Below are 26,125 nucleotides of genomic sequence, written 5' to 3'. Positions count from 1 at the left end.
TAGTTTCTAGTGTTATGTCCATTTTACAGATGGGGGAATTGGGGTTGAGAGAGGGTAGATGATTTACCAAGGGTCAGACATTTCATAAGTGTCTAGGACAAGATTGGCACTCATTTCTGACTCTGTCCAGCACTACAACACCTAGCTGCCAAATAATTATGGACTAATGTTGAATTATTGATTTTTATTCATTGAGGGCATTTCAGTTTAGGAATTCTACTCACCTCTTTAGGGATTCTACTCATTATGGGTCTGAACCAAAACAGAGATGTGCTAGTTAGCTTTGCTTTGTTCCTAACCCCAGAAAGGAATCCTCATCTAAACAAGGGAGCTTACAACTGGACAGTCTTACTTATACCATCAAGACATCACTACTATAAAATCAAATATCACAGTCCAAAGCACAAACTTCTTTAAAAATGAGTGAGTAGCATATTTGTTTTTTTTTAAAGCATGGCAAGCATTTCATTTCACAAAAATACAGATATATTTCCTGTACACAGGTGTGTGTGTAATGTATACGTAAAATATATGCTTGTAACATATATGTGTACATGTGTAGGTATGCAGTGTATATCTATGTGTGTATATAATGTGTGAATACCCTTTTCTTTATACAGATTGCTTTACTATTTTTGCCAAGAAAGACTATTAGAATGTTCTGCCATGATAAAAATCCATCTTTCTTATTCCTCATCTGGGTCCTAAAGGTTAAGTGGTTACAGATTTGTTTTCTCTCCTAAGACACAGCTCCTCTCTTTTCAATTCACTTCCTGGATATGTGATGGAACAAATTTTGTATGTCAAGCAATCAGTCCCCTTATCAGCCCCTGTTGTCAAGCACTCAATGAGTTGATCAATGTGATTTTAGCTTAGTTTCAGAAGCCATGCACACAAGGTCACAGATATCTAGTTCCCTTAACTGGGTACAGATATTGAACAATACATTTTTGTCTTTTCCATTTCTGTTTTTCCATTGTATTTAAGGATTGATTGAAACTCAGTTGACTGCACTACATTTCAAGATAGAACTTTCACTCTTTGAAAATATTGATTCCATTTTGTATATGTCCCTGATCTCCCCCTTTCCCTTCTGGATTCTGATTAGCTTTAGCATCTTTTACTGTTGTTGTTTTTTTAAAGCAAAAACTGTTAGTGATTCATTTAGTTCAACAATTGTACTCCATTCCCTTCATCATTAGTTAATCCTGAAGGGCATGTCACATGGCCTTACTAATTTGTATATTTTCCATTTTTCCTTGAGTATTCCCTCAGCTGCTTTTCATCAACAGTGGCATTGACAAGGTGATTTTTAATTCCCAATAATCTACCCCTTTCCTTTTTTTATTTTTTGCTTTTTTGGAGGGGGGAAGGCAGGGCAATTGGGGTTAAGTGACTTGCCCAAGGTCACAGTGTTAGTAAGTGTTTAGTATCTGAGGTCAGATTTGAACTCAGGTCCTCCTGACTCCAGGGCCAGTGCTCTAGTCACTCTGCCACCTAGCCATCGAACCCCCTTTCCTTTTTAAGGACTAAGTTAGGGCTAAAAAAGTACATTATTTTTTCAGCCTTTCTAAATCCTCATTCATTTTCTCTTTGTTCTCTTTCCTTGATCTTTTTTTTTTTCCTTTTTAGCATTTTCTCCTTTAGTCTACATAACAATAAATACTCTTTTCTGGACATGGGAGGATGGGACTCTAGCCCTCCCCATTTCTATAAAGACAGAATGGGCTCCATCTTGTGGGAGCATCACCATCTCAGAGAAGAGTTAGGCTTTTTTTTTTCTTGTATTCCTTGGTTCTTTATAGTTTCATGCCAAAGCCCAAGGAAAGCTACTTAAACCTTTGATTTGACTCATGTTTAGGGTCTCCCCCAAAGAAAGGAGTAAAAAATAGGTTCAGTGTATAACGTAGATCGAGGCAGTTCTTTATTTCCTATTTATAAAGGAAATGCTTTAAACACACACAACCCATAGGCATGAGTTGAGGAAAATTAAAAGAAGCTGATGTGGTTATTTAGAATTATTGATGTTTCCCTTTGGGAGCTGAGATTTAAAACCATAAAAATATAAAATAGTTTTCAAGACTGATGAATGAGCATTTTAGCTTTCGCTTTGACTCTGCACTGTTCAAAAATTCTCACTAGGTCCATATCTTCTGGAAAACCTGACCAAGGACTCAGCATATCCTTCTGTGGTGGCAACCTCTTCCAAGATGCACTGTAAGTTGATATGGAGAGGATGAAGCCCATAGTACAGGTGGTAGTCACTGAGGACTAAGAAAGTCCTGGCCTCTGAAATTCATGTTACTCCCTTCATATCTGGACATGTCCACCTCAAGATCATCATTTAGTCACCTATGATCAGGCAAAGAAAGACAAAGCACAAAAGGTAGTGAGGGAACCAGACCCAAAGTTACTTAGCATCATCCTTGAGCCCCTTCTCTAGATGCCACATGGGGGCAGTTACCATGGCTGCCAGAATGAAGAAGGCCACCTTTCCTCCACTCTTCATGGTAACTCCCCACATACCTGTTACCATCTGGAACACAGGTTCCCAAAGTGGGCTACACTGCTCCTGGGTGTGTGTGTATGCTGGAATGATCCAGGGTTGGTGGTGGTAGTAGCCTCGGGTGCAATGGGGGGGCACTGAATAAAAATAAGGGAGCTGTGGAAGCATAAGGAAAGAAGAGAATTAAAAAAATATTCACGAGTTTCATCTGTTACATAATAGAGCTAAAGTCATAATGATTACCTTATTTTCAAAATAAACACACAAAATTCAAATTATAACTAATCAGTGGTCAAGTCCCCCTACAGGTCTTAAACAAGTTTTGGCAGTTGAGCTTGTGGTGCATTTTTGGGAAATCTAGAATTCATCAAAGGAATATGTGTGTAATGACTTTTTTTTTTACAATATAATACTGTATGGTTAAATGACATGATATTGTATCATCAAAATTTCAATGCAAGAAAAAGCACTTAAATTTACAATAAATTATTAAATTTATTTTTTTATTTTTTATTACAATAAATTTATTAGATTTATTCATTTTAAAAATATTTTTTGAAATGATGCAAATTAAAAAAATTAAAGGGTTAAAGAAAGTAGATTTCTAGGGGCAGAGTGATGAGTAATTTTTTTTGAAAAGGGGGTGCTAGGGGGCAACCAGGTGGCTCAGTGAGTAAGAGCACTGGCCCCGGAATCGGGATGACCTGGGATCAAATCTGGGCTCTGATACTTAGCACCACACCCAGAAGTAACTGGCCATGTAACCTTGAGCAAGTTACTTAACCCCAATTGCTTTAAAAAAAAAGAAAATGGGGTGCTAGGTCAAATAATTTGGGGAATGTCTGATCTGAAGAATCAAAGGAAAGAGAAAGCTAGAGGGTGGCATCCCTTTGACTTTAAAAGTTAGTGTCTCTTGTTGATCAGAGGCTTTATCATCTCAAAGTGGCGAGTCCTTTTAGTATTGGATCCATAAGTGTCCTTGGGACATGAGACATCAGGAGTTAATATTTTTCATAGGTTTCACCAGCCCCTGTAGCTACTTACCCCCAAAACTGTAGCTTACCAACATCAACCTTTGTGTCTACTTTTGTAGAAGCTGGTTTAGTTGCTTATATTGAAAACTTGCCCCTTTCCAGTTGCTTGTAGCAATCATTTTCTTCTCCTTTCCCCACAAATTATATACTTCCATGCCCAGCAAAATTGCTAGCCATTAAAACCAGATTATTGTCAGTGACCCTCAGATAAATCTTCAGTTTATATCCTTTTTCTGTTTGAGTGATTAAATTCAGACATTATGGGAAAATTGGAATGAAACAGATATCTTAATGTCTACCTAGACATAATATTTTATATCATTTATATATACACTTATATACATATACAATTCATAGATGTATATATCAGACACACATATAATATAAATATATGAAACTACTTCCATCCTTTTAGGCTTAAGAATAATTTCTTAAAGAAGTGTTGTGCCCGCGCTTGGCCAGCTGTCTTTTCATACTAAGCAATCTTGCCTTTCTAAAATGGATGAATGGTTTTTATTCCAAGAGACCTTTAAGAGTCAGCCAGCAGATATACTTAGCACAAAGCAAATGCATTTTGGAGTAATTACAAGAGCCACCAAACTTTCCCTGGATAATCTGGGGTATATTCTCATAAAAATATGGAGTGTCAACGAAAAGAGAGGACACACACAAAGGGTACACAAGCCTATGTGTAGAGAGGATGTAACAAATGACATCTCTGTAGGACGGCTTAATCTGCTGGACCCCCTGGGCTTGCTGATTGCTGGAGAGTGGTAGTATGCATCACCTCCAGCTTCAACTGAACTGAAACCTTAGCTGTGGTATTTCTGTGATTTTTTTTTTACCCAGGAGGAACAGGGTCTCTTTTTCTTTGAGATGATCACAAGCCTCCCCAGTTCTGTTCTACTCTGAAACCTGTCACCTCCAATACAGAAGGATAGAAAACAGGATCAACATGGCAAGCAAATGCTGGAGATTCCTTTTCCTTTTTACAATTCTTTGTACAGCATCAGATCCCCTTAGTGAAAGACTTCATTCTTACTTATGGTGACTAACCAGTGTCTTTCCCAAATCTTTTTCTCTCCAGGCTAAGCTATAATTAGGCAATGGTCATTTACCCAATAATCACCAAGCAGTTTGGGGGTTGGGGGTGGGAGTGAGGTAGGGGAGGGTTGGTGCAGTTCTGTATTTAAAAACAAACAACCCAGAAGATTTTCCTTTTTGTCTATGTTAATGATAAGTGAGGAAAAGGTTTTCTATCTCTGCTAACTGAACAGATGGTTTCCTTGCCTTTTAATATGCAAATATTCTACTAAAAATTTCACGTCCTTTAGGAGGTGCAAAGGAACCTACTAAATGTTTTATATCCTTTACATTGTGTAAAATGATTCACTCACATCGGAAAGGGGCTCGCCCTTTATAAGGTACAAATGTAATCTGAATTCTAAGAAAGTGACTAAAACATCAGGACTCTTTAACCCAGATATCCCATGGCTAGTCATATACTACAAGGAGATCAAAGACAAAGAGTTCCAAATATAATACAACATGAATAGCAATACTCCACAGAAGCATGTGTTTGGAAACAAAATAGGTGCCCATTGATTGGGAAATAGCTAAACAATGTATACTACACTATTGGACTTGAATATAATTGCACTATTATAAACAATGAAAAGGAAGAATTTAGAGAAACATGGGAAGCTGTTTTGCTGACTGACGAAGAGTGAAGTGAGAAGTGGGAAAACAATACAAATGATGAGTGTAAAAATGTAAACAAAAAATGAAACTAAATGTTGTGCATTTTGAACAAGTAAATTGGGTTCCAGAGAAGAGATTAGACTGTGTACCTCCTTACCTTCATTGGAGAGGTGGAAGACTAAGACTGTGGCATATTGAGGGCATTATCTGTTGTGATCAATGTATCCCTTGGATTTGTTGACTTTTTTCTTTTTTTGATCTGCCTGTGCACTTGGTTGGTCTCCCAGGTGAGAGCTCAGGTGCTAAAGTAGCAGTAGCATTTTACATACAGTTTCCTTCCTTTTTACAAGCCTACAAAAGAGAAAGCTGTCATTTTATTAATTTACAAACCAGGAAGGGTATGTATCATATAATCTGGCCACCAGGTGGTGCCACACTTTAGCCACTAGCCAAGTGGCTAAAAGGATCTCTAGTGAACATGAGTTGGATTTCCCAAAGGCTGTGTTATTTCCACAACAAATTCTATAGCCCTTAGTACATGCTGTGACATTACTTCATTTCCCATTGTCCTGAGTGGCTATGGAAATAGGTATGAATGTGTGCCTGTGTGTATATGTTAATAGATGTATGTACTATATGTATAGATGTATATATATACACACATATATAAGTGTATGAATTGAGAGATGATAATTAATAACCAATAATTTGGGGAGATCCAGAGTTTCCCCTTTTTCTGTAGTCCTCATTTCAAAGTTCAGTCTCTTAAAGGACATTACTGACAATAAGATTGAATTGACTCTCTTCCATCTTGGTCAGACCCCACCCAACCTTACAAGGAATTTTATCCAATTGTGTTCTACTAAACTTTGGGTAGGGATAAATTTTTTGATTAGATTGCCCAAGACTGGGAGTAATTTAGAAGAAAATGAAATAATCAAAATTCATTAGAATAGTTCCAGCCTTTCATTGTAATATTCATTCTCTCTCATTACTTCTTAACCAATTGGAGTTAATTACCATCCTTTGGAATACCCACTTTTCCAAGGCCATATATAAACCTTGAGCCTACTGCCATCAGGGTCTTTGGCATTTGAGAGTAGCACTGACCTCTTTTATTAACAAAATTACTAATTACCCAGAAATGGTCTCTCAAACTTTTTAAATGCCACAGTATATATGTGTGTATATGTATAGTATACATGTATATACATACATACATAAAGATGTATATACACACATACATATCAAATGTATATTTACCCGTATAGAGCTACATAAATATGTATACTCATACATTTTGGAAATTACTTTTTATCTTACCCCCCCACCTTGTGTCTGAGAGACTTCCTTTAATATGATTTTTAAAAATATTTACCATACAATCTACACTATGACAAAACAGTTTATAAAATATTGTAAAATTAAATGGTAAAGAAATTACTTCAACCCAAACCTATAGATTGAGGCAAAGCTAAATGGGAGGGGTCATGTGTTTGGCAGGTGTTTAAAGAACAAGATAATGATGGTATGAGGAGAAAAAGCCTTCTTACTACCATCTTGCTTAATATTTTTTCTTTGCTCTAAAATGAGTGATAGGTTCTGGCCCTCTGAAACATGACCCTGGCATCAATGCTGCCTGCAGTCACAGCTTTCTACCTGCTTCTGGGTTAGGTTATCACCTCTGGCTGGTCCTGATCACAGCAGATAGAATCTCACATAGTACAGGAGTAGCAGCAGAAACAGTACCTGGTGACTGTATCCTTCCCCATCACTGATGGTCACTCATGCTTCCTCTTTTTTAGTTCTCTGATACCTAACTGGTACCTGAAGGAGGAAGAAAAGGCAAGCTAGTGAGGCAATCAGCCCTTCACAAAGACACAACCTATAAAAGGTCAAAGATGATAGGGCTATATTGAAAAACTGCATACAAAATTTTGCTCAGAATTCCCTTCCACTCAGATCTAATCCTGCCCTATATTCAGCAGTGATTGGAGACTCAGGAAAGGTTCACTTGTAGGGGAGGTGAATGAATGAATCAATGGAAAATGTTTTATTTAGCCATTACTATGAGTGTGATAAGAACTGGGAATTCAAATAGAAAAGTAAGGTGATACTTGTTTACAAGGAGTTCACATTCACACACACATACACACAGAAATGAATGTGATATAAAATCAATTTAATGAAAAAAGGAAAAGATAAACAAAATGTAAGACCTTAAGCAGAACAAATGCTCTGCTCCACCTGGAGCAAATGCTCTAATTTTTAAAATGCTGTTCTGTAGGCAAGGATCAGATCTTTAGCAAAGTGGGTTGTATCAATTAACCAAATTACCATAATTCAGAGAAAATCATCTGTTTTGGACTAGATTATTTGGGTCATTCAAGTGAAAGTGATGCTATTTTGGTTGAAATTAACAAAGTAATCTTTATATCGTGTATTTTGCTTTCAACTCTACCTTCGTACTACATCATACTTCAGGCAGAGTTCCAGATTAGACTGTCATTTAAATATCTTGATATTGTGTCTTTTTGTGTATGTGATGAGGATCTATAGAAACCTGGCCAATAAAACCCCAAAAAGTAGTTTTTAAAAAGGGCAGCTAGCAACCCAGGTCATTTCATTGTAACCACTGTTTTAGAGTAGAGTTGCCCCAAGGGTTCTTAGCATCTATGCTGGTGGGATATAAGATTTGTCAGTTTCTAATAAAGTTCAAAAGTCTTTGAATATGGTCTTGCTGAGAGGCTGAATATGTTTTCTATATGTAGAAACTTGTCACTGGTAATTTGACTTCAAGGTGATGAATTCTTTGGGCATGCCAATCAACAAAACAGAAAAATACAAAACGGCCCTCAGTCCTGTGTTATGCTTTTCTGTTTCTATGCTGACAATGGAGTAACTAGTAAGGCAGCAGATAATGTAAACTTTTTTCAACTGTTTATTAAAAATTGACTGTTCGTATTTTATTTGTGAGATATTTGTCAATTATCAATGAATTCCTTGGCCTCTGCAAAGGAGAAGGACCTTAATAGTGAAAATGAGAAAACAAAAATGGTTCCCATGAAGTTGATAGCCTAAAAAAGTTAGCATCTACCTTCCCTTGATGAATTCAAATCATATAGTCCAGGTAAACTACATACTTGAATACTGAAAGATATGGAAGGCATTGATTAGGGAGTGGCCAAACAAATTGTATTATGTGAATATGGTTGAATATTACTATTTTTTTAAAGAAACAATGAGAATTGGGGTGGCTAGGTGGTGCAGTGAGTAAAACGCCAGCCCTGGAGTCAGGAGGACCCAAGTTCAGTCCCAGCCTCAGAGACTTAACACACACACACACACACACACACACACACACACACACAACTAGCAGTGTAACCTTGGGAAAGTTATTAACCCCAATTGCCCTCCAAAAGGTGAAAAAAAAGAAACAATGAGAATGATGAATACAAAGAAGTATCAAAATATAGGAAGTGATGGTAAAGACATATAGGAAAAGGGGTGGCCAGGTAGCACAGTGAGTAAGAGCACCTGCTCCAGTGTTGGGATAACCTGGGGATCGAATCCCGGGCTCAGACACTTAGCACCCACCCATAAACACCTGGCCGTATAACCTTGAGTAAGTTACTTAACCCCAATTGCTTAGGGGCGGCCAGGTGGCTCAGCAAGTAAGAGCACCAGCTCCAGTGTTGGGATGACCTGGGGATCAAATCTGGCCTCAGATACTCAGCACCACACCCAGAAATAACTGGCCATGTAACCTTGAGAAAGTTACTTAACTCTGATTGCTTTAAAAAAAAAAGACATATAGGAAAACAAAATATACAATGGCTACTTCAAAGTCAAATGGAAAGAGCAAAACAATAGAAAAAGATTACAAAAAAAATTTTAAAGTGCTTGTCCCCAAAGAAGAGACATAAGCAAACACCTTTCCCACTCATTCCTTTGCAGAGGTTTAGGATACAAAGTTCTTGGATAATGCACATAAGATCAGATTCTTAAGTTTGGTTTTGTTGATTTTTTTTCCCTCTTATTCTTTTTTCCCTTTCTTTTAAAATTTGTTGTTATAAATAATTATTCTCTAGGAGATAGAGGGAAATCTAGTTAATGTAAAAATAAAAGATATCAATGCTCTGTTAAATAAAATTAAGAAATAGCAGATTTCTCAGCCACTGTCAGTGAAATTCAAGGGACTGTGAAAAACTGGAATGCTACACAATGACTGGAGAAAGGCAAATGGACTGATTTTCAAAAAAAGAAAGAGAACAGTCTGTGAACTAGAGATCATCAGGCTTAACTTTGTTTTCTCAGAAAATTTGAGAATGGATCATTAAAATGATGGCTAATGAACATCTGGGAAAGGAAGCAAAGATTAACAAAAGCCAGCATGGTTTCATCAAGACCAGGTCATGCAAGGCTAATCTTATTTCCTTTTTTGACAGGGTGACTAAACAAGTATATAAGAAGAGGAAAGCATAGAACTTGGCAGAGTTTATTTTCATTTTCTTCTTGAAAACTTTAGGTAACATTTTATCATGGGACACTTGATCATCTTGTCTTACAGTGGGCGTAGAAAGTATAAGTAAAGAATATCATTTAGTTTACCAAAATCTATATCAGAAGAGACAATGTTATGGAAAGTGCTACAAAAATTTGACAAGATGCCTAGCTAGGGTGGTACTGGACAGAGCCAACTCTAATTGTTGAATGCCCATTGTTATATTTTCAGTATATTAACAATGCAGAAATACAAATTAGGGCTTGATTTATGGTTTTGTTGATTTTCTAAATGTAAGAAAGAGTTAATGATGCAGAATAAACTTTAAAGTGTGTGTATACATGTTTTTTTCCTTGTGAAGAGCCCAGTTGTTAAACATTTACTGATACATCATAGTATTACTCTATAAATGTTGCTTGAGCTCAGCAGGAGTGCAGTAGAAGGCTCAGGGAAAGAAGTCATCACCAGATTGGAGGTCTGGTGATTGTAGACTAACAATAATAAAAATGAAAACTGGCATTTATATACCCCATTAAGGTTTACAAAATACTTTGTATCCATTACCTCATTTTAGCATCATAACACACTTAACCTTAGCGTAGTGCCTAGCATATAGTAGACACTTAATAAATGCTTGCTGATTATCTAAAGACCATCCAAATCAAGCCAACATATACTTTAACACTTGGTGATTTTCATTAGAATGTTTAAGGTAATATAGAATATATGTTTTTTATTTTTATCAATGAAAACTGCCCAAATATATATAGATTACTCTGAATTCTCTGAATAATTTCTTCAGTAAGTGTCAGAAAACACTAGATATCATGACCATTGAACAATTTCACACACACACACACACACACACAAATTGATTTGTTTCTATCTTACTAGACAAGAAGTGACAGATTATTGAAGTGGAGGTCATATCAAAATCATCTGTCTTTGTACAATCAGTATTATAGTCTTTGTACGGAAAAATCTGAACAATCATCCAAGTTAGCATCAAATAAGAATGGACAAGAATGAGAAAAAAGAAGCATGTCTGAGTATAACAGTTTCAACCAGGTCTTTGAACTGGAAAAATGAGAAGACATTGCTATTGATTATTGCCATTTCTTTGTGGTCTTTCAGTTGTTTCAATTGTGTCTGACCCTTCATGACCCCATTTGGGGTTTTCTTGGCAAAGATACTGCAGTGATTTGTCATTTCCTCCTCCAGTTCATTTTACAAATGAAGAAACTGAAGCAAATAGGGTTAAATGACTTGTCCATGGTCCTGTAGCTAATAAGTGTCTGAGGCTAGATTTGAACTCACAAAGGAGTCTTCTTGATTCCAAGCCTGACATTCTATCCACTGTGCCACCGAGCTGCCTTTTCTTAGCTTACCATTTCCTCTAAAAGTTTAACCCATATAAAAGTTTCCATAATGAGGAGACTAAGTGGATTCAGAAACCACCTTAGTTATCAAATACTTGATCTCTTTGCCAACTAGAGAGACATAGCAGTAAAGAACAATATTGATTTAGAATACAGATCCACTTGTAAAATACTGTAGAAGGAAAGGATGAAAATTTATGAGTACAATCACCTTAAAAAAATAGAAATGCATTAACTCTACCAGATCATATGCAAATAGATATTTGTGTTGGAGTTGACAATTTTAAAAATGGAGATGAATTATTTTTCAAAAAATCACAGTCACAAAGTATGTTGGTCATTTGAATATAATCCAATCATTCCTCTTCATGATATTACTGCTGTGAGGGTAGAGGATGAGAGATAAATACAGCTTGGCTGGACCATACAATACAGGAAGGCTGGGGTAGCTAAGTGTCACAATTAATAGAACCCTGGGCTATAAGACAGGAAAACCTGAGTCCAAATCTGGCCTCAGACACTTATTAACTTATTAACTTCACGAGTCCAGGAAGTCATAATAACCTCTACCTGCCTCAGTTTCCTCAACTGTATAATGAGGACAATAATAACACCTACCTGACATTCTTGTTCTGAGAGTCAAATGAGATACTTGTAAAGTGCTTGGCATAGTGTCTGGCCCATAGGAGTCATTTAGTGTTTGCTCCATTCCCCTTCTTCATATGAATGTGATTATAAAAACTGAGTCTGTTCTATATTTTTAAGTGATTTCAATTGAAAAATATGAAAATATACAAGATATTTTTCTAGTTCTTATGATTGTATCCTCAGAGTTCACCACAGTACCTATCACATAGTAAGTCCTTTACAAATGTTTGTTGACTAATTGAAATAACAATATTTTTCATAGAAATGTTTGATTTTTTCTTCAATATCATGTGTACTTAAAATTGCAGATCCAGAGTTTTTACAAACTAAATGGTGTAAAGGTGATCAGACATTGCTTTCTATGTTAAATTCTATAATATTGCACCTTGTTACCTCTTTTACTTAAGTAAATAATAGAATATTGTGATATTGGAAGTGTTTAGATTAGCAGAAAACTAACTACTGCATGTCCTCCCTTCCCAGAAGGGTTAGAGATTTACTTTTTTTTTTTAGTCATTGATTTCACTCTGCCCCTTATGGGTTATTTTGCTGAGAGAAAGTAATGAGTTAAATAAACTTCTTTGAGGCACTATTATAGCTACTGAACTCCCAATTGAGATAGGATCTCCTTGATAGGGGTCCAAACCTCTGTCCCATTTATTTTCACTTGGGTACCTTGCCCATCTTTCTCTGACTTTTCCTGACTTGTAATGAAGCCACTGGATGAATAATAGTTATGGTCAATGGCTTTACATAACTTGCAAATTCAAAACTAATTAAAGAGAAGTCATTAATGTAACTTTAAAGACTATGAAAATGTGGGTTTTGACATCTGCCTTCCCAGACAAGAAGGGGAGGCAAGCATTTCATGGTCTGCATGGGTTGTCTGTCAGGATAGTTTAGCATAGATTGGACAAGCCTCTCCCTCTGGCCTCAGGCTGTTCCAGCTGGTCATGGTTGGGGAAGGCAATGGCAGAACTGGTCGATCTTAAATAATAACCACTCAGACAGTCCCTTCAACACTGTCCCCCTACCCCCTCCAATCTGTCTCTTCTGTCTCCATTTCACTTCCTGGATGTCACTGCAAATCATGTGCTCCTTAGAAGAGTTCTCTTTTCCTCTTTCAGGATAAAGCAATAATAGACTGCTTTTTTCCCCCAGTGGAAGTGACAGCCTCACTGCTTTTGGAGGCTGGCAAAGATAGATGTTTGAAGACGTTCTCTTTGACCTCAGAGGAAGAGTTTTTCAATCCCTCCACTATCCAGGGGATTAGACTTTTTTGAGAGAGAAGACATTATTTTAACATTTAATGAAAATTTAAGATGAATAATTTAGCTACTCTAACTATTTTCATTGGATAGATAGATAGAAAGACAGGTGGACAGACAAATAGATAATAGATAATTTACAAAGCACTGGAAATACTAAAAAATGAAGAAAAAGCAAGCAAGATAGCCTCTCCCCTCAAAGAGTTGACATTCAAATGAAGACAACATATAAAAGAATAGCATTCCCTCAGTGATAGTCATTCAGTCAGTAAAGAAGCATTTGTTAAGCATTTACTATGTTCTAGGGTCTGTAATAAGTGCTGTATGATGTTATTGTTTTTCCTTCATTCTTGAAGGGGGCCAATAACATCACAAAGGTCTTGACTTGTTACTTAGACTGGATTTAAGTGAGACAGAGTTTCACAAAGTCATTAACCTCTCTCTATCCTTTAGAGTGATCATAAATCAAGATGACTGGAGATGGCCCAGCTCAGCACTGCATAATACAAGTAGAAAGAAAGAAGGTCCCTTCCCTCAAGGAGCTTGCATTTCAATGGGTGAAGACAACATAAAAGGAAGCAGAAAATGTGAGAGAGGGGAGACAAAGGTAGCAAAAGTGGGGACATGATAATAGGAGAAGTCAGCCTAGAGAGTGAGACATGACTTAAATGGGGATTCTACAAGGAGCCATCCAACCATATGGAGAGACATTAGGGACAGAGGTATTTTCAATGTGTGAATTCCAAGACTGGAACAGTGCTTGAGGGTAAAGAGTTGAGTTATGGTAGAGAAGATTGAGAGAGAAACCTAGAAAGGAATGGTTTGGAGGTGGCTGTGAAGTGAGGTGAAGGCCTGGATCCAAGCAAGATAAGGAGAAAATTCACTTATAGCTATGAGGTGGGGGGGGGGGGGGTTCAAGGTGAGAAGATTAAGGCTGTAGTTGTTTCCTGGTTGGTTGACTTTTATCATTCTTTGTGACCGTTTATTAAGTAAAGAATACAATATAGTTTTCAATCGAAAAAGATGGTCTATTTTTCCCCTTGAATGAGTATGTAACCCAGTAATCAAAGTATCTGAACAGTAAGTATAAGGCTCTTGAATAGCTCCTGAGCCATTCATTGAAATAGGATCTCCTTGATTTCAAGGTAGAAGAGATATTGAAGATCATCTGGTCCAATCTCTTCATTTTTACAGATAAAGAGCAAAGGAACCAAGAAGTAAAAGAACTTGACCAAATTGATATAGGTAGAAACTAAAAGGGTGTGGGAGCAGTATTTGAATTCAGGTTCTCAGACTCCAGATCCTTTGCTCTTTATTTCACATGATGAAAGAGAATTCAGTAAGAGCTCAAGGAAAAATGATCTCTCTTGAGGTAAATTAAATTCAAGGCTCTGGGAGTGCTTAAAATGTCCTAGGTGGGAGGAGGGAGGGGTTATGATTGGAAAGCATTAATGATGGCCCTGAAAAAGCAAATAAGCAAAGTTGAAATTTGGCAGAAGAAAAAAGACAATTTCCTAAGGGAGAAAAAGTCAAGGGGCAGGAAATGACATTATTGGGGACTTAAATTTCATTTTCAAGGACATTTAGAACTATTTTAAGGTTCTAAGATGAGGTGCTAAATGGGCCATCCTGGTGTCTTAATTCTTTCATTTTCTCAGAGAATACAATATAATTTCACAACTTGAAATAGACCTTTTTCCAATTTATTTATTTGGTTTTAGTTTTGAAAATGAATTTCCACAAGATTTTGAGTTACAAGTTTTTCTCCCTGTCTCTCCCCTACCCCCTACCCTAAAATAGTGAGCCTACTGAATATGCCTTTGTCCAATCTGTTCTCTCTTATAACCTCCCCCATTCCTCCCCAACAACTTCTAGTAGGGAAATATGGATTTCTATACCTCATTGCCTGTATATCTTATTTCCCAGTTGCATGTGACATGCATTAACATTTGTTTTTTGAAACTCTGAATTACAGAGTCTTTCCCTTCCTAACTCCTCATCCATCCCCACTGGAAAGACAAGCAATTCAACAGAGGTTGTACATATATAGTTAGGCAAAACATAGTAGTTATATTGTGAAAGACTAACTATATTTCCCTCTATCCTATCCCACCTCTCATTTGCTCTATTTTCTACTTTGAACTTGTCTCTTTTCAAAAGTGTTTTCTTTTAACTACCCTCTCCCCCAATCTGCTCTCCTATCTATAACCCCCCCTTATCCCCTTCCCCCCTGATTTCCTGTAGGGTAGGGTACCCAAATGAATAGGTATGTTATTCCTGCCTTAATCCAAATTCAATGAGAGTACAGTTGATCCATTCCCTTTCACCTTCCTACTCTTCCCCTCCATTGTAACAATGTTCTCTTGCATCTTTTATATGAGATAATTTACCCTAATCTATCTCTCCCTTTCTCCCAATATATTCCACTCTCACCACTTAATTTTATTTTTAAGATATCATCCCTTCATATTCATCCCATCCTGTGCCCTTTATCTATGTATACATGTACACACATGTGCCCACACTCACATACATATTTATATACACATACATCCTCCTATACATAAATATATGTATGTATGTATACACACACACACATATATATATATATATTCCCTTCAACTATCCTCATATTAAGAAAAGTCTTATGAGTTACAATTATTGTTTTTCCATGTAGGAATGTAAATAGTTCAATTTTAACAAGTTCCTTATGATTTCTTTTCCCTGTTTACCTTCTCATGCTTATCTTGCTTCTTGTAATTGAATGTCAAATTTTCTATTCAAATCTGTTTTTTTCATCAAGAATGATTGAAAGTCCTCTATTTCATTGAATGACCATGTTTTCTCATGAAGCATTATACTCATTTTTGCTGGATAGGTGACTCTTGGTTTTAATCCCAGCTCCTTTTGACCTCTGGAATATCATATTCCAAGCCCTTCAATCCCTTAATGTAGAAGCTGCTAGATCTTGTGTTATCCTGGTGTTTCCACAATGGTAAAATTGTTCCTTCCTGGATGCTTGTAAAATTTTCTCCTTAATCTGGGAACTCTGGCATTTGGCTATGATATTTCTAGGAGTTTTCTTTTTGGGATCGTTTTAAAGAGGTGATTGGTGAATTCTTTCAATTTTTATTTTATCCTCTGGTTCTTGAATATCAGGGCAATTTTCCTGGAAAATTTCTTGAAGGATAATTTCCAGGTTATTTTTTTTATCATGGCTTTCAGGTAGTCCAAAAAAATTTTAAATTATCTCTCCTGAGTCTATTTTCCAGGTCAGTGGTTTTTCCAATGAGATATTTCACATTGCCTTCTATTTTTTCTTTGGTTTGGATCTGTTTTATAGTATCTTGATTTCTCATAATGTCATTAGCTTCCAATTGCTCCAATCTAATTTTGAAGGAATTATTCTCTTCAGTGAGTTTTTGAAATTCCTTTTCCATCTGGCAAATTTGGCTTTTTAAGGCATTCTTCTCCTCATTGTTTTTTTGGACTTCTTTTGCCATTTGAGTTAGTCTACTTTTTAAGGTGTTATTTTCTTCAGAATTTTTTGGGGGTCTCCTTTAGCAGGCTTTTGACTCACTTTTCATGATTTTCTTGCATCATTCTCATTTCTCTTCCCAGTTTTTCCTCTACTTCTCTTACTGGATTTTTAAAATCCTTCTTGAGCTCCTCCATGACTGTGATCAGTTCATTTTTTTCTTGGAAGCTTTTGATGCAAGAGTTACAACTTCATTGTCCTCCTCTAGTTCCATGCTTTGACCCTTTTTGTCCCCCCAAAAAGATTTTATGGTCTGATTGCACTTCCTCATCTTCCTCATACTTGACTTCTGAACTTTGCCACAATAGAACTCTGCTTACAGGATGGAGAGAGCTTTGTCCCAAATTGCTGGGGTTTTCACAGCTGCCAGAGCTATTAGTTGGGCACCCTCTCTACAGGACTCACAAGCTCTTACTCACTGGCTACACACCCTAGAACCACCACCCAAGACCATGATCCAAATCCAGGCAGGTCAAAGTAAGAGCAATTACCCTCTGAATGTTTGCTTGGTCCCCCTATAATCTGCAGGCCAGGAGCTCTGAAAGCAGCCATGCCGCAGTGCCTCCTGAAGCTTCTTGCCCCAGGGGGGCAGGGGCCAGACCATGCTGTTCCTTCAACAGAGTTCCCAACTGACTTTTTATTTTATCTTTGGCATTTATGGGTTGAGGTGTCTGGAAACCACCACAGCTGCTGGTGATTCACTCCCCTGAAGTCTGCTCTGACTGGTCTGGATGCTGATCATGGCCACCCTGGAGAAGGAACCATGGCTCACTGGAGACTGCACTCACCTCCCAGCCATCTGCAATAGATCTTTCCTGTCAGACTACCAGGCTGCCTTAAGCAGGATATTTGTTTCTTTTTGTGGGTTATGTAGCTTTACAATTTGTTTGGAGTTATTTTTTACAGGTATTGGAGATGATTGAAACTAGAGCCCATATCAAGTTTGTGCTTTTACTCTGCCATCTTGACTCCACCCTGAAATAGAACTTAAAAAAAAATTATGCATGTCACTTGTCTACACCACCTCACTGCCTTTTCTGGCAAAGTATTTTGTTTAACCTTTAATATGATTGTCTAGATTTTATTAATGATCTGTGCTGATGGCACCATTGTTATTCTACGTTGTGATGAAATTTCACTCAACAAAAATTGTATTCATTGAAGGGAAAGACATAGAAATTGAGTTAAAAACAAAGAATAAAGTGATAGTAATTCTTGCTTTCTATTGTAAAAAGGAACTAAGGGGTTAAATAATCTTTGCCTATGCATCTTGTTGCACATTCATCCTTCAGAGATGGTGAATTCCATGAAAATGGTGCACTGTAAACTCTACCATAAGGAGCCTCAGGCTATTATTATAAGGTGAGTTTTACAGAACATAGGGGCGCACTGTTAGCAATAACTTACTGTGCACCATAATTGATGATTCCTACTGTTCTCAACTGCTTGTACTTCATTTGTTGCTGGCAGGAGATAGAACCTCAGGCTGTGATCTTACCAGAGCTCTCTCTTCCAATAATGTCCCACCTACACAATCCTATTTATAAAAAAAGAAATACAAAGGAGAAAAAAATGTCAATTGACCCAAACATCAGCCTTCTTTTGAAAGGAAAATGGATGATAAAGAAATAATTAGCTTTTCCTAGTAGTATGAAACCCTATCCATAGATGGCTTCTTAAAAACTATTTTCCTAGTTATGTTATCTTTTAGATATGAAGTTACCTTGAAGGAGAGTATCATGCTCCTTAGACTTAGGATTTTAATGGGACCATTGAGTGAGACATACATAGAAAAAAGAAAAAAACTTCAATATAAGTAGTATCTTATTGAATTACTCACACCCTGAAAGATACCTATATTCCAGCTTTGTGCTAGAGGTGTTGGCCCACCTTAGAGTAGATCCTGCTTGGAGTACAGTTTTGAGGCCTGGTCTAAAAACTCTTTGGCCTCCCAGTATATGAAGAGACTGGAGGTGATTTAGTACTAAGATATACCTCTCTTGATTTCTCTGGACAATGTAGTTTCTGTATTATTCAATCACATCATCAAGAACTTTTTAAGTGCTTACTATGTGCCAGGGACTGTGTTAGATTCTGGGGATACCAAAACAAACATAAAATATTGGCTGGCCTCAAGGAGCTTACATTCTATTGGTGGGAGGCAATATATAAATAAAAAATACCAAAAAATGTGAGGTGAATCTTTGGGGAAAGACAGGGGATCAGAAGCTGAATTATCAGGAAAAACTTCATGTGGAAGGCAGCCCTTGAGCAGAATTTTGTTTTTAGTGATTTTTTTTAAATTAATAAGCAATTATTTTCTCTTTTTCCCACTCAGTGTCTCCAAATACACTCTTCAAAAGAAAACAAATCCCTTAGAGCAAATATTTATAATATAGGGAAACAACGTCCCACATTTTCTATATTTTCAAATATGTATCTCATTCTACATATTTATTTGATTAACTCTCACCCAGGAGAGGGGTAGCATTGGATTTGGACCCAGGTCTCCTGTCTCTAAGTTCAATGCACTTTCCATTTGATGAGAAAAGCAACAAAAGAAAAACCCCTTGCTATTCTAGAAGTGATTCTGACCAAGAATAAATGATGCTAAAGTAGAAGGTTTGGTTTGGCAAAGTGAAAATATTGGGAAATACATGATAAAGTGCTGGTTTCATCTCAGAATTTACATAAATAAAGAAGGAAATCTTTGCCTAGTCTATGATAGCTAGTCTATGACACATGGTACACTTTCTGAGAATAGATTTCAAAAACTTCAGAGAAAGGGTAAGTGGAATGTGGTCATTTAAAATGCTATAAGAGAAGTGAGTTATGAAAAGTCAGGAAAAATTTTTTGATTATGCAAACAAGTTATTCCTATGTAGGGAAAAATAAGTACCTTTCTTAGGATGTAGAGATTTTTTTAAAGCACATAAAATAGAAACAAAGGTAGGTAATTGAGAATGAAAGCAAAAGGCTAGCTTAATCCTGTAAGAATAGTATCAGGTTCAGAATGAACTGAGGACAGAAAAATGGTAATGTATTAAGGCTTTGAAAGCTAGTTCTCTTAGCAAAAAGAATCCCCTGATCACTGGCTGATAGGCATTTGCAAAGTATATAGTCAATTAGTCAGCAAGTATTTATTATGTCCTTACTATGTGCCAAGTATCATACCAAGGTAGGAACTGAGGGAATCTTAAAGAGGAATCTTTCCATAGGAGAGACTATAATGAGAGGTGTAGGGTCCAAAATTCCCCTGCAGGGGATATTCACAACTCAACCTACCCTCAAACAGTGGAACAAGTTTGATACTGAAGAAAGAGTCTGGGAGTTCCTGGATGATTATAAGAGAAGTTTAATAATCATATGGGTTACTTACAATAGGTGCAGAATGACGGATCCTTGCCAAGAGTTTAATACTGCTCAGTTTGGAATAGTGGTCAGACAGTTCAGTGGATATGCCTGCCAAGACCCTCCCAATAATTATTGAAATCAAATGAAGGGAAGAGGAGAGATAGAACATCATTACATATATCACCACAGTTTAGCTAATGCTTTGATTTACTGCTTAATACTAGGCTTGATTCCCAGAAACCCCGACATCAAGACCAATGCTGTTGGGTAGATGCCCAGATACACAAAGTTGTGTACTGGTCATTGTATCCTTATTATGGTTTTCACCAATCAGGAACCCACAAAAGGTGAAGTAGGGAAGAGGTGAGTTTCAAACCAACATTTAGAAGAAGAGTTTAAGGAGGCAATTTAAGAAGCTGGACTGAAATGCAAAAGAAGGATATAGAAGTTGGCACTTTATGTAGAGGAAGAGAAGTCAACAGAGTGCATGTACATTCCCCACCAAAAGTTTATGGGAAGTATCTGGTTGTAGGATCTGAGCATACTGATTAAAAAAAAAAATATATATATATATATATATATATGTGTGTGTGTGTGTGTGTGTGTGTGTGTATAAACTCCATATGTCAGGTGACAAACCAAGATAAACCCAGACTTTATACTTCCCCATGAGTACATTTGTGTTAAAACAGTTTCAAGCGAGTAAAGATACTGATAAGACAGATGATTCAGGAAACTTTACTCCCCCTCCCCTAATTTCCCCTAAAAGTCTAGACTGGTCCTGAGTTAGGAAGAGAATACAGGGACTAATAGCTATAGTTCACATCCTTTACCCACAAGAAAAGATAAGCTAGGAAAAGATGACTCTAACCCATATAAAATGAGGGTAGTTAATCCATTAACCTGAACACTTTCAGTCTCAGAGACCATTATACAAGGGATAACAAATGGACATTAAAAAAATTAAAATTTGCCAGCACTGAAACTAGAGCATTTTGTTTTTGGAAGTACATTGACAAACTGGAAAGCTTTTAAAGGAAGATAGCCAGATTGGCAGAAGGTCTCTTGTTTGAAGAATCAATTGTAGGAAAGGAGAATTTTTTTTAGTATAGAAAAGAGAAAATGTGATAAAGTAGAGGAGATGATAGTTGCCATCAAATAAATGATAGGAAATATGGAATAGACTTTTTCTGCTTGAATGCAACTTGCAAAACTTAGCAATGGAAGGCAGGCACAAAGAGCTAAACAGATTTTGATGAGATATTATACAGATGTACTAACAAGACTGTCTAGAAGTGGAGTGGGCTGCCCTACATGGTAATGAGTTCTTCCTCACTGTAGTATTCTAGGAAATCTCAGTGTTAAGGGTGTTGTAGGGAAGAGCCTTGCTTAGACACATCTTTTCCTATTTTTCTTGAAATAGCAATTCATTGAAGATTTGCCAATTGTCATATTGTTTATGATGCCTATTATGTGTTGGAAGCAGTAGTAACCAAATCACCAATACCCATACAAATCTCAATAGTATCCCTTTGCTATCAATCCTGACCAGCAGGAATCAAGACTTTTCTGGAACCTGTCTACATATCAGATAGTTTAATGTCTGAAATAAAGATAATCATTCTGCTAGTCTTTTCAAAACTATTTTCTCCAAATGTGATACTGATTAATATTATCCAAATGTAACACTCCATAAACTTAAGTTGTTATTCCAACTTACATGATTTCAGTTGACCAGATGTGAAACAAACATAAGCCTGTGCTTGGGATTTGCAGGACTTTGGCTGCTACATCGTGTTGTGTCTGTACAAAATATTTTGCATTTGTATTCTTCTGAGGTTGGAATTAGGTTTATGTACTGATCAATGTTTTCCTTTTTACTACTTTTGGTTGAAAAACTAGATGTCACATTTTGGGAATGATATTGATAAACTACAAAACGTCCAAAGAAGGACAATGATGTTGATGAGGGGCCTTGAGTTCACACAATATAAGGTCTAGTTGGAAGAACTGGAGATATTTAATGTAGAGAACTGTCAGAGGTCACAGGATAACTTACTTCAAGTACCTGAAGCATCATTGTATGGAACAGGCAAGAAATCTCTTCTCTGACCAAGGAGGGAAGAAAGAGAAAAAGAGGGTGGATGTTAAAAATAAAAGGCTTGCTATTAGAAAATCTTCTAATTAGAGTTCTCTAAAAATTGAACTTATTTGGGAAATAGTGTATTCCTTTTCATGGGAGATTTTTAGCCAAAGACCAAATGATGACTTTTTTAGCTTTGAATGATACTACATCAACATACATGATCAGGACAGAGTTCATTTATACAACAAATGTTTTTAGTATCTATCATTTTATCAGGACAATAAAAAAGAATAAGACTGCTTCTACTTTCTGTTTAGTTTCAGCATCAGCTATTGCCCTTGTTAATATGTGAAATGTATCTGCAATGTGTAAGATATGATAGTGTTGTGGGGAAAGTGCTGAATTTGAAATCAGAAACTTGACTCTTCCATTTATTACTTGTGTGACTTTTAGTGAGTTACTGGACCACTGAAATAGTGGATTTAGTTATTAATATTCATGTTACCACCTAGATTGCCAGATGAAGACAGGAAATGTGACATTTCCATCTTTGTAGATCTCTCAGCACCTTGCATATAGTTGTGAAAAAATCATAGATATAACTATAAGGTGCTATGTGAATTCAAAGTACGCCATTATCATCACAACTATCATATTTTGGGGACTGGAATTGCCTTAAAATTTGGCATTTAAAACCCTTCATAACCTGCCACCAATTTGCCCTTCTAACCATAGTATATACATTCATATCCTTTTCCATTCAGCCGAGGGGTAATCCTTGGTAATCCTTACATATGCCATTCAATCTCCCACCTCCATTCCATTGCATAGGCTGTGCCTCATGCCTGAATTGCACTCCATCATTGTTTTTGCTCCTTAGGATTTTTGTTGTTGTTCAGTCATTGTTTTAAAAATGTTGAGCTGAATGGGTTTTGACCCAACATGGAAGCTTTGAATGAATGATGTGTTATAGAATATATAGGGATACATTCACTGGGTATGAGTTTATTGAGCACTTTATTTCATTCCCTCTTGGGAAAAAAATGAACTACCCTAGATTTTTGGCAATCAGGGAGCTCTATTGACATGTGAGATGTGGAGCATCTTTGAGATAAATCAGAATCTCAAATGCATGCATTTTGCTCAGGCACATTGCATAGATTGAAAATGCTCTCTAAGGGCTCTGGCCTCCATAAATCAATGCATAGTTTGTGTCAGCAAGAATAGCGGTAATAGATTTATGTTAATATTTAATAATATGCATAGAAATGACTATAGCCAGGACTTTACTGCAGTCTATTTTAAAATGTACCAACAACTCTTTATAAGGAGTCACAAACAGTGACACGCAGAGGCATACATTTCTTTAAAATGTCTCTCTGGGATACTGCTTCCCACCCACCATGCAGCACTTGCCATTAACGCACTGCTGTCTGTGCCCCCTTTATCAAGATCCCAAAATGGATTTGTTTTCTGCACATTCCCGAATATGCGTAGGAGGTAGCCAAACTGAGAACTACCACTCCAGAAAAGCCATCCAGCCTGTGGCAGGCTGACTGTGCAAGAGGGAAAGAAAAGTTTATCTCCATTTTAGTGAAGCAATTGTGTTATAATGGAAATAATGCTGCATTTGGAGTCAGCAGAGAACTGTGTCCAAGTCTTGATACTTAATTGTTGTATGACCTTTGGGAAAATATTTTTGTTTCAGAGCCTCAATTTCCTTATTTGTAAAATGGGGACAATGACATATGCAATAGATACTCCACACAGGGTTGTTGTGAGGGAAGTACTTAATAAATATGTAGATAGAGAGATAGAAAGATAAGATAAGATGAGATAGATAAGATGAGATAAATGACACATAAAAAGATAGACTATATAAATAGATGGATAATATAAGATGCAAACAGAGAGATGGCAGAATACATAAACAGATGACAGAAAAATAGAAAATATAAATAGATTATAGGATATATACAAAAAGGTAGATAGATAGATAGATAATGGATTGATATATCTACACAGTCGTTTAAGATTTATTTAGTGTTTATATGTTCAAGTCACTGTGCTAAACTTTGGATTATTATTGTTGATTGCCCTTCATTTTCAAAGAGGACCAGTGCCATCACAGAGTAACATCTTGCTTTTTGCATGAATTGGATTTAAGTGAGGTAGAGATGCAAAAAGTCATCAATGTCCCTCTCTTTCTGAGTCATTGAATTCCAGTGGCAGGATAAAAGTCAAGATGACTGGAGATGGCCCAGGATGCAGTGGATGACCTTGGTGTCTTCAATGTCTGAACAAACTCTAAAAGTTCCACATCATTGCTTCTGATACTTTCATGACTGTCAGAATAAATTGTTCTCATCTGCCCATTTCCCCAGAGAAGTCTTTACATACTTTGGGTAGACATCCCCCTCCAATTCACCAATAGGTTAACCTGTTATACCCCATCTACCAAGATGGTTTTACTGGGGTGTGGCCACTGCACAGCTCCAGTTTCTTGCAGCCACAGGTAAGAGTTGGGTGAATCAGGTGGACACTGAAAGTGGATGAACAGCCCTGAAAAGGGCTCAGTATCCCTCCCACCAAAGCTGCTGGTCCTCCTGAACAACATATATGTACATCCCAAACATTCACATGCATATATATATGTATATATACACATTCTGCAATTATGTACATACATACAAATATGTTTTTGTACATATTTGTACATCTTATTAAACAGATGTGAGTTATTACTGAGAAAGCTGTTATACATAGCTGTATAACTGTGGTTTATTAATCAATCCAACAAGTACTTATTGGATTCTTATTTGTTGAATATGAATAGAGTGCTATATTTGGAGCCAGAAAGACCTGGGCTCAGCTGTTACCTCTGATTTTTACTTTTTTCTGATCATGGACAAGTCACTAAGCCTCTCTGAAGTTCAGTTTTCTCATCTGTGAGATGGGGATAGCAACACCTATATTTTCTCTTTCACAAGTTTATTAGGATAGGGGCTACACTTTGATTTCTTTGACATAGTGAGTCAGTCAACATGCCTTTACTAAGCCATTATTATATTCTAGGCACTGTTTTGAGAGGGTAATACAAATTAAGGCAGAAACAATCCTTACCCTCAAGGAATTCACATTTTCATGATGGGTCTAAACATAAAAATGACTAAGTACAGAAAACACTGGCATTGTGCGGCCTTGACAAAATCTGGGCAATTCATTAAGAGTCTAAGTTGCAGAGAATTGACTCCATTGTGGGGTTTTCTTGGCAAAGATATTGAAGTGGTTTGCCATTTCATCATCCAGCTCATTTTGCAGATGAGGAAACTGAGGCAAACAGGGTTAAGTGATTTCCCCAGGGTCAGATTAGTAGTAAGTTTCTGAGGCTGTATTTGAACTCATGATGAGTCTTCCTGATTCTAACTCCAGTGCTCTATTCATTGCACCACCTAGCTACTTCCTGTGTTTACCATATGCATTCACATTTTTATCCCCATGATGTGGACCCATTCTTGCACTGATCATGAGGAAAATTTTTGAAAAGTCACCTGATTCTCCCTTGAGTGGCTTACTAAGAGCAGAGAATTAAGAAAATTGAACCTAGAGGTAGCAAGGGGGATAAGTGCTGAATGGAGTGCTAAACCTAGAGTCAATAAGACCCAAGTTCAAACCTGACCTCAGATACTAGCTCTGTGACCCTGCCTAAGTCACTTAACCTTTCTATGCCTCAGTTTGCCTCATGTGTAAAATGGGGATAATATGGTATCTAATCTCTCAAGGTCTCTGTGAGGATAAAATTAGACAATATGTGTAAAGTGCTTTGCAAACCTTAAAGTGATACATAAGCACAGACTATTACTAAGATGATTCAAATACTTTACTGGGGATTCTTCCTCCTCTGCAAGACCTCATGGCAAGACTCCTCCACCAGAGCTTTTTCTCCCTGGCAGCTGCAAATTTCAACAGCACAGAAAACTTGAGGTATCCAGGAACTCACTCCCACCCCACCAAAAATGTACCAAATAAATGTAAAGTTCCCTTCTCTATGCACACAATTCTTCCATCATTTAGAGTACTTGAAATAGGTGAAAATATCATGAATTA

At 36.9% G+C, this 26,125-nt stretch overlaps 1 long non-coding RNA gene across 1 annotated transcript in view; it reads right to left on the bottom strand.

The window, feature by feature from the left end:
• Window positions 1–5,424: 5,424 nt before the first annotated feature.
• The window catches only part of LOC138156568 (uncharacterized), a 39,247-nt gene continuing 18,546 nt past the window's right edge, over window positions 5,425–26,125 (bottom strand). Inside the window, exons 3-4 of the long non-coding RNA XR_011167187.1 lie at window positions 6,991–7,068; window positions 5,425–5,592 (exon numbers count right to left, since the gene is read on the bottom strand). This is a non-coding gene — a long non-coding RNA (uncharacterized lncRNA). The remainder of the gene's footprint in view (window positions 5,593–6,990; window positions 7,069–26,125) is intronic.

Source organism: Petaurus breviceps, unplaced genomic scaffold, assembly GCF_028583685.1.
Source record: "Petaurus breviceps papuanus isolate PSGF00001 unplaced genomic scaffold, PetGlider_PUasm1.0 156, whole genome shotgun sequence".
NCBI lineage: Eukaryota > Metazoa > Chordata > Mammalia > Diprotodontia > Petauridae > Petaurus > Petaurus breviceps.
This window is presented reverse-complemented; position numbering and strand designations above follow the sequence as displayed.